Here is a 19,937-nt window from a genome sequence, read left to right as displayed (position 1 = left end):
AAATTTTTGGTTTTTTTTTTTTTTTGAAATTGGGAGCAAAAGTTTTTTTTTTTTTAAGAACAATAAAATGAAGAAAATAAAATTTAGTTTTTGAAATGGGAGCACGCCCACTGTTGGTTTTGTGTTTGCTGTGGCTCAGCTGGTTTGAAAACGTTTGGTGAAACTGAGTCCAAAATCTCGGCCTAGAATTTGGGTACTCGGCCCACTAACGAGTTAACCTAGCGTGATCGGTTACAAGCTCAGCTGGGTTTAAACCCAGAATACAAGATACAAGTCCAATTTAAACAAGCCCACAAAAATTAAATACACAAGCCCATAATCAATGTAAACAAACAAGCCCACAAATAAATTATTACAAACCCAAGAGAAAATAAGAGAAGCCCAAAAATTGGCTTTAATATTACAAGCCCACAATTAAAAATTGGAAGCCCACAATTCGGGTTCTCTTAAATGGGTTACCTTTTAAGCACAGCCCAACTGCTCTGATATTGTTGCAAAAACCCAGTTGGGCTTTGGTTCTTTTCCTTGGTGGCGTCCCAGCAGAGGAAAAACAGGTTCAGAACAGCAGGTCCAACAACAAATGAAGTGAAACAGATGCAGATGCAAATGCTATGCAGTGAAATGCAAAAATAGCTAATAAAACAACAAGAAAAACACAGCACCAATCCCCGGCAGCGGCGCCAAAAACTTGGCAGGCTTCTAAAAGGTCCTAAAAATTATCCCCGGCCAAAAACTTGGTGGGCCCGGAGATATGTATAAAATTATGCGCAATGAAAACGGGGGCCTACAGTAATACCGCAAGTGCACGGTCGTCGGTTGTAGCTCGTGCAAATACGGGTCGATCCACAGAGATCGGGTGTGTTTTGAGTTTTCTAGCTAATTGGGTTCCTAATTGCTATTGGGCTATGAAGCCTTTTGGCTTAGCTTGGGCTTTGAGTACTAATGGGTTTGATATCAATAAAATGAACTGAGCTTGGGCTCAGTTGGTCTTTGAAGTGTAAATGGGCTTTGATTGAAGTTGGCTTTGGCTTTAGCCTATCAGTACACTAGGCTTTGGCTTTAAACTTAGGCTTGGGCTGAACTGGGCCTTTTCTTGTTCTGAACCTATTTCTGGGCCTTAATGAACTAAACCTTGGGCTTTGTACCTTTGGAATTGCACTGGGCCTTGGGCTTTAAACCTTTGGTTTCAATGAACTGAATTGGGCTCAGCTTTAGAAATGAGCTTTGGGCTTGAGTGCACAGCAGAGCAGATGCAAGCAGTAGCAGCTGGGGCTAACAACAGTGCTGCAACAAGGGAAAACAACAGCTGCAACAAGGAATGGCAGCAGGAGAGGAAGCAGCAGCAGTGCTGCACAAGCAGTGCAAGGCAAGGGAAGAAAGCAATGCAGCAGTGGTGCAGCAGCAGACAACAGCAACAGCACAGCAGCTGCAGCAGCAGTGCAAGAGATGCAACAACAGGGCAAAAGCAAGGCAATGAAGGGAAAGAACAAGGAGCAAAGAACAAAGGCAGTTAACAGGAAAGACAATGGAGAAAAATTACAGGACAATGACTAAACAGGCAGAGAACAATGCAAAATAGCAAAGGGAAAGAACACAGCAACAATAAACAGAAAACAGTGCAAGATGAACCAAGGCCTAAGGCCAAGGGCAGGGATGTGGAGAAACTAACAGAGCAAGGCTAAGGCAAGAATACAGGCAAACAAAAATGGAATGGCAAGATAATCAGCTTGCTATGAGCACTGATTTCTTCCATTGCACAATCAGCACATTGCATCCTAAGCATACAAAAGGAATGGCAAGATAATCAGCTTGCTATGAGCACTGATTTCTTCCATTGCACAATCAGTTCAATGCTTCAAAGGTAACTAGCCTAGCATTCCATCAAACTAACAGTGAATTAAACACAACAGTTGAGCTAGACATGGCACTAACATGACAAATTAAGATTAAACAGGAACACATTAAACAGGAACATTAAAAAGATATGAAAGTCTAACAGAACTTTAACAAAATTGAACTAACAGGATACTAACAGGATACTAACAGGATATTGCACATACATTAACAAAATTGAACTGAACAGGGAAATTAACAGAACTTGAAAGTCTAACAGAACTAAGTTCTGGACACTGGCTAGTCCAGCATCAAGTTTCTACACCAATCCCACACCCATATTTATACCCAATACCCAATTAGGGTTTACAATCAAAATCCCCAAATTTCTCCAATGACAGTACAATTAGGGTTTCGAATTTTACTCACCAAACATGTGATTTGACACTTCAATCGTCGACCCATTATTTTCCTTGTTCACCTGCTCCGTCCCATGCCTCAATTGCATCTTTCCAACTCGTCCTATTTTATTGATTTCTTCCCTAGGTTTTTAGAGAGAAATTAGGGGAGAAAACCATATAATAGGAGGCTAGAACAAGGGGGTAATGAAGGAGAAAGATAGGGGTGATGATGGTGGAGGTGTGGTGGTGGTACGGTTCTGTTGAAGAAGGTGGTGAAGTTGCAGAGAGGAATGGGGGAGGTGAAGTCGATGGTTTGGGATAAGGGTGCGTTTGGGTAGCTGGTATAGGGTTTGGTTGCTAGGGTGTTAGGCGGCTTCATCAAATTGGATGAACAGAGAGGATGAGCCGTGGGATGTGGAGCTGGTAGGTAGATCGGACGGTGATGCGGAGGCAAGCGGGGAGCGACCGTCGGATGAAGTGATACAACGAAACGAACGGTGCTAGATTAGGTTAGGTGCTGTAGTGTAAGGCGGGGATATCAAACTTTGATGAACATCAAGGGAGCAACCGTTGGATTCAACTACCATCTAATCTGAAGGCTTGGAATTTCAGCGCTGTGGTGCTTGGCAGAGACTTCGGATTTTGATGCTCTATGAAGGAGCGACCGTCGGATGCTTCTGAGAACTGATCTGATGGCTGAGAACGGAGGCGTTTTTGTGTGTGGAAAATGAGGTTGTGCGCACCATTCTTCGCGGCTTCCTTGCGTGATTTCTCCCGGCTTTTCACTACTTTTCTGCTCTTTTCGCTCCGCGACTCATCCAGACTTTATTTATTACCTAAAAATGCAAAATTAATTAATAAAAAATATTTATTCTTGAAAACAATGAAAATACAGAATATGGGATAAAATGTAGAATTAATGCATAAAAGATGAGTTAAATGCCAGCAAAAAGGGATAAATATATACAATATTTGGCACTCATCAGTGATGCATATCACCATAGTATTATTGTTGAAGTTGTGATACAATTGAACTTTGACACTATGTAATAATACTATGACACTGTATAACAATGATCGAGAACTATGTTTTCTCATTGTTATAGCTACGGATCTTCAACAACGGTGATGCTGAACTTACAAACTTTGGGATCATTGGAGTACTTGGAAGTGACGAAGATTTCGAGGAATGTTGAAGATTAGGCATGTGGAATAGGAGCTACTAAAGTTTCATTATCTTTTTTGTATTCCATATGTATTGATAGTTTTGTCACTAAAATTGACAAAGGGGGATATTGTTAGAGTATTTCTCGGTCGAACTCGCATGCGTTGCTATCTCAAGCATGTTTGTCAATGTTAGTGATCAAAACTATAAGTCTTGATTTCTGGTCTACTATAGCTAAGTCTCGGACTAAGATAGAAAGTGTAGTTGAGCTCAAGAAATCCATGGAGATTCATCATACCAGACGAAGAACTACTCAAGGAACCGGTGGAAATTCATCAACTTAAAGGTATGTGGAGACTTGAACTTATCTATCACTCAAAAGTCTATCTACTATATCTCTTACTTCTTGAGACAAAAGTCGTTTGCTATATAGACTTTCATTATACACATTTGGTATTTCGTTCCGAGTATATCTCGCCTATCTATATCTCGAAATATGTGTTGGTAAGCTTTCGCGTTAACCGAGTTTATCTTTATCAAGTGACGAAAGTCATGTTATGTTTCAATCACTTTGAAAATTGTTTTGACGAGAAATGGTGTAACAACTATATAACGTCCTCTAAGAATGTTTCAATGATTGAAATGAGAGCTTATATTATATAACCATAGGTGGACATAAACATTGTTGTGAAAAAACATTTATGTACAAGTCCTATTCCTTGAACCAAAGTTTGCGAACATTGTTGATCAAGAGAAACGGAATGTGGCGTAGCCAGGTCCGCGAACCGGCGGAAGTTTTCGTCCGAGAACTTCTGCTGGAGTTTGTGAACTTCTTCCGTGAACTTAAGTCCTCGAACCCAGTCCGCGAACTTAAGTAGGTTATATCTAAAGATGATGAACGTGAAATAATACTTATAAAGACTAAGGAATGCAGTATGCAAACCGTGGCTATAAAGTTCAAGAATCGATTCAAGTGAATCACATCATCTTTGATTCAATTGTGTCTTGTGTAGTACATGAGATTTCCTTGCAATTGAAAAACTCTTTAACTAGTTCATTTGAAGTCATTCGAACTAGTTATGGTGAAGAATAACATGGTTGATATGAAATGCTCATATGGCTAACCATTTGGTTAACTATTGTTGAACCAACAAATGTACACGTTTGGGTACGGTTACACAAACCTACAAAAATGTACATGTCATTTGTGTGTAACAAGCTAAGTTTTCGATATAACGGTTGAAAGATATTAGCTTGAATCTAAATAAGGTTTTCATCTAACGGTGAATATTGATTGCTTTGTTACTAAGATAACATTGATTGCAAACCATAATTTGAAAGACTATATAAAGGAGACATATAGCATTGTGCAAAACTAATCCCCACACCTTACGTGTGATACTAGTTTGCGTGCTAGAGTCGGTTCTCCTTTAACCTTTGGTTTTCTTCTTCTAAAACCGGGTTAACGACTTAAAGACTTCATTGGTATTATGAAGCCAGACCGATACTACTTTTATCGTAGTTGTGTGATCTGATCTTGCATCTTCTATCGTACGAGTACAATCAAATTGATTGTCTTGAGATTAATATCTCCGATAGGCAAGATATAAAAAGTAATCAAACATCTTCGTCTCATTGTTTGTCATTCCGCAACATCTTGTTTCGCTACCATACGATTAAGATTTTTGTGAGGTGATTGATAACTCAAGGTTTTTCTTCGAGAATATAAGACCGGATTATCAATTGGTTCCTGTTCACCTTGATTATTATCAAAAGACGGAACAAAAACCTTTAGGGTTTATCTGTGTGAGACAGATTGATCCTTTGATAGACTTGTCTGTGTGGGACAGATTTGTTTATTATCAAGTCTTCGACTTTGGGTCGTAGCAACTCTTAGTTGTGGGTGAGATCAGCTAAGGGAATCAAGTGCGCAGTATCCTGCTGGGATCAGAGGCGTAGGGAGCACAACTGTACCTTGGATCAGTGGGAGACTGATTGGGGTTCAACTACAGTCTAGTCTGAAGTTATCTTGGAGTAGGCTAGTGTCTGTAACGGCTTAATACAGTGTGTTAGAGAATTGCTCGGTCGAACTCGCATGCGTTGCTATCTCAAGCATGTTTGTCAATATTAGTGATCAAAACTATAAGTCTTGATTTCTAGTCTACTATAGCTAAGTCTCGGACTAGGATAGAAAGTGTAGTTGAGCTCAAGGACTTCATGGGCATTCATCATACAAGAAGAAGAACTACTCAAGGAAGCGGTGGAACTTCTCGACAAAAAGGTATGTGAAGACTTGAACTTATCTGTCACTCAAAAGTCTATCTACTCTATCTCTTACTTCTTGAGACAAAAAGTCGTATGATATATATTGACTTAGATTATACACACTTGGTATTTCGATCCGAGTATAGCTCGCCTATCTATATCTCGAAATATGTGTTGGTAAGCGTTTCGCTTCGACCATGTTTATCTTTACCTAGCGACGTAAGTCATGATATGTTTCAATCACTTTGAAAATTGCTTTGACGAGAAATGGTGTAACAACTGTATAACGTCCTCTAAGGATGTTTCAATGGTTGGAATGAGAGTTTAGATTACATAACCAATGATGGACATAAGTATTGTTATGGACACACATATGTGCATAAGTCATATCCCTTGAACCAAAGTTTGTGAACTTTTTTGATCAAGAGAAACCGGAAGAATGGCTTGTTGCCAAGTCCGCGAACTGCCAAACTTCTCATCCCGAGAAATTCTGCTGGAGTTGACAAACTTGTTATGTGAGTACCAGTCCGTGAACCGGCGGAAAGTCTTTGCCGAGATTTTCTGCTGGAGTTTGTAAACTTTTCCCGGTTGCTTAAGTCCGCGAACCTAGTGTGCGAACTTAAGAAGGTTATATATCTGAAGATGATTTCTGAACTTAAACTTATAAAGACTAAGGAATGCAATTTGCAAACCGTGGCTATAAATTTCATGAACAGATTCGAGTGAATCAAATCATCTTTGCTTCAATTGTGTCTTGTGTAGTACATAAGATTTCCTTGCAATTGAACAACTCTCTAACTAGTTCATTTGAGTCATTTGAACTAGTTATGGTGAAGAAGAATATGGTTGGTATGAAATGCTCATATGGCTAACCTTTTGGTTAACTATTATTGAACCAACAATGTACACGTTTGGGTACGGTTAACAAACCTAGAAGCGTGCATTTCATTTGTGTATAACAAGTTAAGTTTTCGATCTAACGGTTGAGAAATATTAGCTTGAATCTAAATCAGGTTTTCATCTAACAATGGATATTGTTTTCTTTGTGATCAAGGCGAAACCCTGATTTGATATAATTGGATAGTTAGCAACTCTGCAAAACTAATCCCCACACTTCACGTGTGATACTAGTTTGCGTACTAGAGTCATTTCTCCTTTAACCTTTGGTTTTCTTCTTCTAAAACCAGTTTAACGACTTAAAGACTTCATTGGGATTGTGAAGCCAGACCGATACTACTTTTATCGTAGTTGTGTGATATGATCTTGCATCTTCTATCGTACGAGTACAATCAGATTGATTAGCTTGAGATTAATATCTCTGATAGGCAAGATATAAAAAGTAGTCACAAACATATTCGTCTCATTGTTTGTGATTCCGCAACATCTTGTTTCGATACCATACGATTAAGATTGTTGTGAGGTTTTGATTTATCTAGGCTGTTTTTCGGGAATATAAGACCGGATTATCAATTGGTTCCTGTTCACCTTGATTATTATCAAAAGACGGAACAAAAACTTTAAGGTTTTTCTGTGGGAGACAGATTGATCCTTTGATAGACTTGTCTGTGTGAGACATATTTGTTTATTGTCAAAGCCTGCGATTTTGGGTCATAGCAACTCTTAGTTGTGGGTGAGATCAGCTAAAGGAATCAAGTGCGCAGTATCCTGCTGGGATCATAGGCGTAGGGAGTACAACTATACCTTGGATCAGTGAGAGACTGATTGGGGTTCAACTACAGTCCAGTCCGAAGTTAGCTTGGAGTATGCTAGTGTCTGTAGCGGCTTAATACAGTGTGTTTTCAATCTGGACTAGGACCCGAGGTTTTTCTGCATTTGCGGTTTCCTCGTTAACAAAATTTCTGGTGTCTGTGTTATTTCAGTTTCCGCATTATATTGTTTTATCTTTATAATTGAAATAATAAAGGTTGTGCGTTAGATCATCAATTAGAGTAATCCAACCTTTGGTTGTTGATTGTCATTGATTGATCCTTGGATACTGGTCTTTGATACCATCCAAGTTATTCCTTGTATTTGATTAGTACTCGCAGTTTCTGTTTGAGGAAATCAAATCAAGAGAGAGAGATATAAACTCGTTGATGTACTTTTAATTGATTCAGTCTTGTTGATTCTCTTAAAAGTATATTTGAGTTTGTCCATACAGATTGCTAAGCGAAATATTGGGTGGTGTCGTTAGACCCCCGCTTTTTCATTGGTATCAGGGTAGGCAAACACCGTAAACCTGATAAGTTTGTGTTTGTTCCTTATAAATTTTCCAATGGAAAATTTCTTTGGAAAACTTGCTCTTGGCATCTGTAACGCACGCCAGAAATCCTTAAAGATTGTTCAAAGATTATTATGGCTAAAATCTCGAGTTTCTCATGATAATCTTACTTCATCTAAAAGGGGAGATTTAGATGTTAAGAATCAATCAGAAGGAAAAAAGAAGGAAAGACCGAGAAAACGCTCAATACGCTCAAGGATATGGAACATCACTAGATTAACTCTTGATCTCTTTGAGGAATACTATCGTAACAGATCAATTGATAAAGATTTATACAAAGCGTTCGAAGGCGTTTTTAAATTCTTAGAAAAACTTAAATCTGTTACGTCTAAGAATCATTCCGAAAAGGGTTCTTGTTGAGTGTGTAAACACGATATTTTTACATCTCAATTTGCAATTAGTCCTCTATTTTGTACAATTTGATGGTTTGTTTAGTCTTGCAGAATTTTTACAAAATAAAGCTCGATGGACTACAACGTCAGACGTTTCCCATAAAATTGGCTACGAAAATGGCTAATGGACCAGCCTTGGATTGTAGACCGCGCAATTGGCATAAGGCACACGTCTTGGATTAATATACTTGCCGGATTATCTATCGTGGGATCTTCTAGTTGCGCATTTGTTTATGGGCACAGTTGGCTTGGAGACTGGCTAGGACAAGTACAAAATCCCCTCAAAGTCCCCTCCTTGCTCAGGACCCACTTGGGTGAAGAAAGATTGGTTAGCAAAGTGGTAGTATTTGGTAGAGAAGCAATGGATTATGCACGCATGGGTTAGTCACTACTGTGGCACGTTTGCCCATAAATTAATGAAGATATATAATCCCATAAGTGTGAGATGTTTTGGGTCCAGTTGGTAAACACACTTTGGCATGTCGTAAATGGAAATCAACCATATAATCATCAAGTTCAACTCACGGATGCCACGAGTCACAGATTTCTATTGCCTATGCATTGGAAACTACGCTCGCTTTTTTGAAATGAAATTAAGAGAATAAATTGCTTCCCATTGAGAAGAGAAAGATTTGTAAGAAGTGTCGACATCTAATTAGGGACGGTGCTTATAAGGAAGAATACAGCTGTAGAATGATTTTTATTTCCTTGTGTGGTGACATTCAATTGTGATATAATTCTCATTTATAAGAAGATTGTGGAAAGGATGGCATGGGAGGTATAAAAGGGGAGCTGCAGCACTCGTGGGGGTATCTTTTGGTTGGGGGTCGACGGAAACTACTCTGCATTTTGAGAAGAAGGGCTGTTAAAATTCATCTTTTTATTTTTATTCTTTGTTAGAGTACATCGTATCCATTGTAATCTAAGAAGAAGGAAAGAAAAATACGTCAATATTTGTAAGTCCCTTTGAGCTTAATAAAGATGAATTTCATTATTTTTTTAGTATTTTTTCTTCCAAAAATGAGTAGCTAAATTAGTTTTTAAGATTAGGGAGGAAATCCTAGTATGTCTTAATCATTTTTTATATGAATTCTCTCTGTCATATTACTCGTTTTATCACGATAATAATTTTTCTTCATATGTCTTAATTTTTCTTGATATGTCTTATTGCTAAATTTAATGAGTTATATTCTTTTTAGAGAACTAGCATCCTATAGTGAAGAAAATTATTAGTATTTTGAAAAAAAAAATAGTTTACTAAAACGCCATATTTTCCGAGACGCAAATAATTGGCCTAAGTCGTCTTGAGTAATTTCCTAGAGAACATTATAGAAAGTGTTGCATATATTTAGTTTGCATAGTAGTGATTGAATCTCGAATTCTAGGCTTTTTTCCATTTGAGTACAGAAATCATTTTTAGCATTTCCATTATTTTAGAATTTTATAAAAATCACCATATTTTAGTCTAAAAACCAAATCTTTAAAAAGTCCGAGAGAACGATATCCTATAGTTACCACTTGTAAAAACTCCATCAGTTTTTGGCGGCGTCGACGCGGACTTGCCTTTAGGTTAGGTTTTAGATTTTTACTTTTATTTTCTTTTTTCTTTTTAGTGTAGTTTTTGTTTAATTTAATTTAATTTTATTTTATTTTCTTTGATTTTACTTGGGTATTTGTCTTATTTTTATTGTGCAGGTAATATTCTACATTTATTGTGGAGTTGCCTACCAAAAGAGGTAAGTAACAAAGCCATATCTCTTTTATTTTATTTCCTTTTATATATATATTTCTTTTATAAAAAAAATTCAAAAAAAAACACGTTGCACACACCATATTGCATCGTCAGAATTACCGAATTTAGGAAACCTGTGGAAAAGTACGTTGAACCCATTCCTTGGGCCTTATGGGAGTTACCAGCCGAAATTCCACAAACCTCAGCCTCGTACCTTTAGGTATATTTTGCTGAGGTAAACCAAGCTTACCTAATTTAGTAAACCATGCATTTGCATGTGCACGATTTTCTTGCTTCACTGGTATTATTGCTTGTGTATGCGCCGTTGGAAACGGGTAGGAGATAGACTTGTGGAAAACGAACTTTTTAGTTTGAGTCCGACCCGTTACACAGATTTTTGTGGTGATTCTATTTTTGCCGAAATGGTTAATGAAAATGATAGTGAAGTCCCGCCAACCAAAACCCTTAGGGACCGTTTAAACCCGTCTAGAGTGATACGTGAACCTAGGGTTATTATACCGGCCACTACTGTTAAGTTTGATATTAAACCTGGGACATTTGGCATGCTACATAAGTTTAGGGGGATGGAGAATGAGAACTCGTATACCCATATCCGGTACTTTGAGATGATTTGTGACACCATGAGTTATCTGAATGTCACCAAAGACGATGTTAGGTTGCGTTTGTTTCCTTTTTTCCTAAAAGAGAGAGCCGGTGAGTGGTATCATATCATTCCTTCTAAAACAATCACTACCTGAGATGGACTTGTAGAGGTTTTCGTTAAGAAATTCTACCCACACCATAAGACTGTTGATGTACGACAGTCAATCCAAACCTTTAAGCAGAAAATAGGTGAGAGCTTACACGATTATGTAGAAAGGTTTAATGAGTTGTTATACCAATGCCCACATCATGGCTTTGATAAAGGCCACATGGCCCAAATTCTATATGAGGGCCTTGATAGTGAAACTAGAATGCAGGTAGAAACAATGAGTGGTGGAGAGTTTACCCATCAGGACCCAGATGAATGTTTTGACGAGTTCATCGATTTAGATGAAAAGACTCGTCAATGGGATTCAATGAGGGATCCCGAAATAACTAGGAACCCTATCCATAGGGTCAATAGAGTGGATAATGGGTATGATGTCCTTAGGTGTCTAGAGGCCTTATAAATGAACCATGGGTCCAACCAGACTATGAGCTGTAATAGTGATCCCATGACCTATCCATGTACCATTTGTGGTGATCAAAGTCATATTGGACCTCATTGTCCCTTGTTTTACCCTAGTGAAACTACCCGTGACCAGATTAGTGTCCTACATGGTGGTATGAACTCCAAATATGAGGGTCGACCCAAGTTTGACCCATACTCTAATACCTACAACCCTGGATGGAGACATAACCCTAATTTCTTGTGGTCTAAAGGTGCCCATCAGGGTGGACCATCTAGCAACCCACTACCAGGTTTTTCTAGGAACCAAGCTCCAGTTCAAGAGCCGAGACCAGTTGATAAAAAGGTGTCATCCCTAGAGGAAAGTCTAAAGCTATTTATTGATCGTAGTGTGATAAACCATGCCGAGTCTACCCAACATAGTAACCTTTTAAGTCAGAGTTTTGATAACCTTGGTCAGAAGTTCGATGACTTTGTCTTGACGAGTCAACGTTCCCAACAAGATAATGAACGAGCCATTGGCAACTTAGAGACTCAAATAAGTCAACTTCGAACCGGTTAAATGATAGGGAAGACGAGACATTTCCTAACCAAACGACTCCAAACCCCAAAGGAGTTAACCAGGGTAATAGATTAGGTAGTTCTAACCACAATGAGCATGTCAAAGAAGTTATCACCCTTAGGAGTGGTAAAACTCTAGAGAACTCGGTAGAACCACCCAAGGATAGTAGTCCAACTGAGAAAGAGAATGAAGTTGACCAAACTTTGTCTAAGGACCCTAATGGGACCGAGAGTGCTAAAAAGAAAAGTGAGGAAGATATCCCGAGAGTGTATATACCACCTGCTCCATTTCCTCAGAGACTCGCCTTGTACATATGCTGAAATCCAAGACATCTTTAAGCAAGTTAAGATCAACCTGCCATTGTTAGATGCAATTAAACATGTACCAGCTATGGCCAAGTTCCTAAAAGAGATGTGGACCATCAAGAGAGATGCTAGTGTCCATAATCCCCTCAAAGTCCCCTCCTTGCTCAGGACCCACTTGGGTGAAGAAAGATTGGTTAGCAAAGTGGTAGTATTTGGTAGAGAAGCAATGGATTATGCACGCATGGGTTAGTCACTACTGTGGCACGTTTGCCCACAAATTAATGAAGATATATAATCCCATAAGTGTGAGATGTTTTGGGTCCAGTTGGTAAACACACTTTGGCATGTCGTAAATGGAAGTCAACCATATAATCATCAAGTTCAACTCACGGATGCCACGAGTCACAGATTTCTATTGCCTATGGATTGGAAACTACGCTCACTTTTTTGAAATGAAATTAAGAGAATAAATTGCTTCCCATTGAGAAGAGAAAGATTTGTAAGAAGTGTCGACATCTAATTAGGGACGGTGCTTATAAGGAAGAATACAGCTGTAGAATGATTTTTATTTCCTTGTGTGGTGACATTCAATTGTGATATAATTCTCATTTATAAGAAGATTGTGGAAAGGATGGCATGGGAGGTATAAAAGGGGAGCTGCAGCACTCGTGGGTGTATCTTTTGGTTGGGGGTCGACGGAAACTACTCTGCATTTTGAGAAGAAAGGCTGTTAAAATTCATCTTTTTATTTTTATTCTTTGTTAGAGTACATCGTATCCATTGTAATCTAAGAAGAAGGAAAGAAAAATACGTCAATATTTGTAAGTCCCTTTGAGCTTAATAAAGATGAATTTCATTATTTTTTAGTATCTTTTCTTGCGAACATGAGTAGCTAAATTATTTTCTAGGATTAGGGAGGAAATCCTAGTATGTCGTAATCATTTTTATATGAATTCTCTTTGTCTTATTTCTCGTTTTATCACGATAATAATTTTTTTTCATATGTCTTATTGCTAAATTTAATGAGTTATATTCTTTTTAGAGAACTAGCATCCTATAGTGAAGAAAATTATTAATATTTTGAAAAAAAAATAGTTTACTAAAACGCTATATTTTCCGAGACGCAAATAATTGGCCTAAGTCATCTTGAGTAATTTCCTAGAGAACATAATAGAAAGTGGTTGCATATATTTAGCTTGCATAGTAGTGATTGAATCTCGAATCCTAGGCTTTCTTCAATTTGAGTACAAAAATCATTTTTAGTATTTCCATTATTTTAGAATTTTATAAAGTCACCATATTTTAGTCTAAAAACCAAATCTTTGAAAAGTCCGAGAGAACGATATCCTATAGTTACCACTTGTAAAAACTCCATCAGTTCTGTATGTGTTAAATACGTAAATACTGTGCAACCCAAAAATCGGAGGTATCCTTCTTCTAGCCAGAACGAACGAAGGATAGAAAGCTCTAACTGCCCTGACTATCATCATTACTTTGATTATACTACAGGGACTGTTCACATATATCAACCAGAAATGTCGCATGAGAATTCTTCTGCACATTATGCCTCTTGGTAACAAGGCTGACATTTCCCCATTTGTATATATCTTGGAATGGGGCAAGAAATGGTTTGAGTTGTGTACAATTTTTTTATTCGTTGTTTAGATTTATATTGCATCCGTTGTTGTTCACATGTGTGTTGTTGCTGAATGCATAACCTTTAATGTGCAAATGGCTAAGAAAATCCCATATTTCTTATGTGGGTCGCGGTTCATAAACGGGTCCAAGCCCATGTGTGGTCTTATAAAGAAGAAGTTCGCACACCCTAGTTTTCTTCTTTACCCGTCCGCGTACGTGAACCTAGGGTTTTGTGTATTTTCTCCATTAAAGTTTCCTTGGAGAAATTGAAAGAAAGGGTGTTCAATCTCACTCTAAGTAAGTAAAATCCTCTTGCTCCTTTCAATTTCTTAGACCTATGATGAATTCTAAAGGGACAAAAAGGAGTTCTAAGAACTCAAAATCCTCTAGCTTGAATCCTCCTTGTGACCAAAACTCTCTTAGAATTAGGTTTGTGGATGATTCTTGTGCTAGAATATTGATAAGATTGCTTCAAAAGGTTTCATTATAGAAAAGAGGTTGGATTTCTCTAGTGGGCATGAATAGGATTTGGTGTGCTTTACAAAATTCAAGCTTGGAAATATCTTTGATGGTCTTGGTCAAGGATTTGATTCTCTTACAAGGATTTTCTATGACAATATTCATGATGTTGATTACAACAAGATGGAATTCAAATCCATGATTGGTAGAGAGGGGTGGTTCCTTGTTGACATAGAATTAATTTCAAGGATTACCAAAATCTCGTTGGGGAACGTACAACTCCCTAGACCATGTGATAAACGTCCATCTTGTGATGATATCTCGGTTGGGCTTTGTGGCAAGAAGGTCGTTTGGAGTCAAGGAAAGTTCCCTACTAATGATCTTACTATTGCTTTGATGGCTTTTGGAAAACTTGGTATCCCCAATCTTTGTCCCTCCATAATTGAAAATTCTTGGTGGAGTCACGAGTTTTTAGTATTGGTCTATTTCCTTGATTCGGGTATTCCAAGTCTCGATATTTGTGGTTTCATTATCTTTCAAATGATTTCGATGACTTCACCCGTCAAAATGTTGGGTTACCCTTGCTTGATTAGTCAAATTTGTCGTGATCGTGGATATGATTCAGTTGGAAACTCTCTTGGGGTCCCCAAACCGGTTTGTCCGTGTACCTTTAGGCGCATAAGGGAAAATGCTTGCAAGCAACAAAGAATTGCTTCTCTTGATTTTAGCGACCCTACTACCATAAGCCTTCTTCAAAAAATTCATAAAGGTGTGTGTAAGGTTGATTTAAGAGTAAAGTGTGTTCAAGAACAATTGTCCTTGGTTGAAATAAAGTTTCCCGAGCTCAAGGAAGATTTGAACGCAATTCAAGCATCTTGGAGTATCTCTGATGAGGAAGAAGATGAGTAATTCGTGTTCTTATTGTTGCCTAGTATGTCTTATTTTTGGTTTAGTTGGAAGAATAACTAGTGCTTGAATAGCAATGATTGTGACTACACATATCTATCATTTTCATCTTCTTGTTCCTTTTTAGGTTTATTGGGTATTAAATTATAAAAATATTTGGAAGATGATGGTTTAAAGTATTTAATCTTTATGATTTGTTACATTGCAATTTGTTATGGGATATTGGTGTTTACGTCCGTGAACTATGTTGTCCCATATTTTGTCAAAAGTAAAGTCGTTCATGATCGGTATTCATATATTGATTTAAGGATGAATAGACTTTTGACATATACAAAAGTTAAGCCTATATTGTCAATTCTTTGATGGAAGATAGGTTAAAATCTTTTGTGTTCAAAGATCATGTCTATTAAAAATTGTTATGCAAATAGTGATGGAAGATAGAATGAATCCTTGTGTATTCCACATTGTTGATCTTCATTGATCCATATTTTATGTAATATTGTGAGGCTCCGTAATGTGTCTTATGTTGAGTACGATATAACCAAGTTGATCAATTTTTGATTAGCTTTGTTGGTTGTTCCGTAAGGTACTTTATGTTGAGCATTCTTGAACTAAATTAATCATCTTGTTTGGTTATTTAGTTATTGCTCAATAAGTCTTTTTATGTCGAGCAAAACAAATGACAATTAAACTGATTACTTTCGTAATTAGTTTGGTTGTGTATTCCAATTAGATTAATTATGGGTTCTCTTGTAATTAATCTAGTTGAGTATTTTCATACTCCGTAAGATTCCTCTTATGTTGAGTATATGAACGACTATCCTATTCATTTTCTAATGGTTATGTTAGTCGTATGCTCCGTAAGTTCTCTTATGTCGAGCATAATCAATTAAGTTGATCACTTTTGTGTTTAATTTGATTGTTATTCCGATTAAATTAATCATGGGTTTACTTGTAATTAATTTGATTGAGTTTTTGGATATAGAAAATCATTGTCATGGTTTTTGGTGTCCAATCAAAATCCTTCTTTTCTTTTGAAATTAAGGTCGCTCTTGTTGTTCCCTTGGGAATGACATCAAATGGGGGAGAGTTATTTTGAACTTGTGCTTAATGGTCATATCTTGAGGGGTGTACGGCTGTGGAATTTTAAAGGGGTTATCTTGTATCTTTAAACTCCTTGATGAATGCTATTTGCTTCGGCTGTATGATTGCATCTAAATTAGATGGTATGTATTTTCTTTTAGTCATGAAATGTCTCTTAAGGAAATTTCATTATGATCCCGTTCTTGTACCTTTTCCAATTTTATTGACAAAAAGAGGGAGAATTAATATGTAGTTCACACTACAAATACATATGGTTTTCGGATCATTGTGTAAGGGGAAGTGGTTTCCGAGATGGAGTATTGGCTAAGGGGGAGTGATACATATCACCATAGTATTATTGTTGAAGTTATGATACAATTGGACTTTGACACTGTGTAATAATACTATGACACTGTATAACAATGATCAAGACCGATGCTTTCTCATTGTTATAGATATGTATCTTCAACAACAGTGATGCTAAACTTACAACCTTTGGGATCATTGGAGTACTTGGAAGTGACGAAGATTTCGAGGAATGTTGAAGATTACACATGTGGAATAGGATCTACTAAAGTTTCTTTATCTTTTTTGTATTCCATATGTATTGATATTTTTGTCACTAAAATTGACAAAGGGGGAGATTGTTAGAGCATTGCTCGGTCGAACTCGCATGCGTTGCTATCTCAAGCATGTTTGTCAATGTTAGTGATCAAAACTATAAGTCTTGATTTCTGGTCTACTATAGCTAAGTCTCGGACTAGGATAGAAGTGTAGTTGAGCTGAAGGACTTCATGACGATTTATCATACAAGAAGAAGAGCTACTCAAGGAACCGGTGGAACTTCTCGACAAAAAGGTATGTGAAGACTTGAACTTATCTGTCACTCAAAAGTATATCTACTCTATATCCTACTTCTTGAGACAAAAAGTCGTATGCTATATATAGACTTAGATTATACACATTTGGTATTTCGAGACGAGTATACCTTGCCCATCTATATCTCGAAATATGTGTTGGTAAGCGTTTCGCTTCGACCATGTTTATCTTTACCTAGTGACGTAAGTCATGATATGTTTCAATCACTTTGAAAATTGCTTTGACGAGAAATGGTATAACAACTATATAACGTCCTCTAAGAATATTTCAATAGTTGGAATGAGAGTTTAGATTACATAACCAATAATGGACATAAGTATTATTGTGGAAACACATATGTGCATAAGTCATATCCCTTGAACCAAAGTTTGCGAACTTTGTTGATCAAGAGAAACCGGAAGAATGGCTTGTTGCCAAGTCCGCGAATTCAGTCCGTGAACTGCCGAACTTCTCATCCCGAGAAATTCTGTTGGAGTTGACAAACTTGTTACGTGAGTACCAGTCCGCGAACCCAGTCCGCGAACCGGCGGAAAATCTTTGCCGAGATTTTCTGGTGGAGTTTGTAAACTCTGCCCGGTTGCTAAAGTCTGCGAGCCTAGTGTGCGAACTTAATAAGGTTATATATATGAAGATGATTTCTGAACTTAAACTTATCAAGACTAAGGAATGCAATTTGCAAACCGTGGCTATAAAGTTCATGAACCGATTTGAGTGAATTAAATCATCTTTGCTTCAATTGTGTCTTGTGTAATACATAAGATTTCCTTGCAATTGAACAACTCTCTAACTAATTCATTTGAGTCATTTGAACTAGTTATGGTGAAGAAGAATATTGTTGGTATTAAATGCTCATATGGCTAACCTTTTGGTTAACTATTGTTGAACCAATAATGTACAGGTTTGGGTACCTAGAAGCGTGCATTTCATTTATGTATAAAAAGTAGTCACAAACATCTTCGTCTCATTGTTTGTGATTCCGTAACATCTTGTTTCGCTACCATACGATTAAGATTGTTGTGAGGTGATTGATTTATATAGGTTTTTCTTCGGGAATATAAGACCGAATTATCAATGGGTTCCTGTTCACCTTGATTATTATCAAAAGACAGAACAAAAACTTTAGGGTTTTTCTGTGGGAGACAGATTGATCCTTTGATAGACTTGTCTGTGTGAGACATATTTGTTTATTGTCAAAGCCTGCGATTTTGGGTCGTAGCAATTCTTAGTTGTGAGTGAGATCGGCTAAGGGAATCAATTGCGCAGTATCCTGCTGGGATCAGAGGCGTAGGGAGTACAACTGTACCTTGGATCGGTGGGAGACTGATTGGGGTTCAACTACAGTCCAGTCCGAAGTTAACTTGGAGTAGGCTAGTGTCTGTAGCGGCTTAATACAGTGTGTGTTCAATCTGGACTAGGTCCCTGGGTTTTTCTGCACTTGCGGTTTCCTCGTTAACAAAATTCCTGGTGTCTGTGTTATTTCAGTTTCTGCATTATATTGTTTTATCTTTATAATTGAAATAATACAGGTTGTGTGTTAGATCATAAATTAGAGTAATCCAAACTTTGGTTGTTTATTGTCATTGACTGATCCTTGAATATTGGTCTTTGGTACCATCCAAGTTATTCCTTGTATTTGATTTAGTACTCGCAGTTTCTGTTTGAGGAAATCAAATCAAGAGAGAGAGATATAAACTCGTTGATGTACTTTTAATTGATTGAGTCTTGTTGATTCTATTAAAAGTATATTTGAGTTTGTCCATACAGATTACTAAGCGAAATATTGGGTGGTGTTGTTAGACCCCGCTTTTTCACAGTGTGTGTTCAATCTGGACTAGGTCCCGGGGTTTTTCTGCATTTGCGGTTTCCTCGTTAACAAAATTCTGGTGTCTGTGTTATTTTTATTTCCGCATTATATTGTTTTATCTTTAAAATTTAAATAATACAGGTTGTGCGTTTAGATCATCAATTCGAATATCCAACCTTTGGTTGCTGATTATCATTGATTGATCCTTGGATATTGGTCTTTTGTACCATCCAAGTTATTCCTTGTATTTGATAAAGACTCGCTGATTTCTGTTAGCTCGAGTAAATCAAAACAAGAGAGAGATATTAACTCCTTGAGATACTTTTACCTAGATTGAGTCTGAATGGCTAGTTGATTCTCTAGAAAGTATTTCGGAGTTAGTCCATACAGATTGTTAAGCGAAATATTGGATGGTATTGTTGGACCCCCGCTTTTCCATAAGGTACCCGCATCGATTGAACAAGAACAACAAGTCGAGGAAGCGGATGCCACACCTAGAGTCGATGTAGCAGAGGTTACAAAGAAAAGGGGTAGGCCTAGGAAGGTACCAACAATGATTGAACAATGTGAGCATTCCGAAGTCACACCCATAGTTGAAGGGCGTCTTTGCATATCAAAAATGAAAGGCCGAATAAGGAACCTACATCAAGTCAAGTACATCAAGCTAAAAATTCTGAAGTCACGCCAAAGATAAGTGATAGCAAAGGTAAGCGACCAATGCCTAGTCATCAACAACACGATGGTGAAGTAGTCTCTTTTAAAAAGCGAAGGGGTAGGCCAAGGAAGTACGGACTCCCAACACATACCAAATACATTGGAAGTGTAGAGATTTCAGAGGATGGATTGGATATAATTAAGCTGAAAATTGGTAATATGAAAATGTATAAGGATTCCCTAACAGGTAAGACTTATAGACATTACCATACCAAAATAGAGGGTTATGTAGAGCAACTTCCCGAGTTTATTCGCGAGTATATTGTATACACGGATGATGGAGATGGAGATGGAAATTGTGGATATCATGCCGTGACCGAACAATTAGGAATCTTTGAGACGGCGGT

This window comes from Papaver somniferum, chromosome 6, assembly GCF_003573695.1.
Source record: "Papaver somniferum cultivar HN1 chromosome 6, ASM357369v1, whole genome shotgun sequence".
Taxonomy (NCBI): Eukaryota; Viridiplantae; Streptophyta; class Magnoliopsida; order Ranunculales; family Papaveraceae; genus Papaver; species Papaver somniferum.
Note: the sequence above shows the minus strand (reverse complement) of the source record.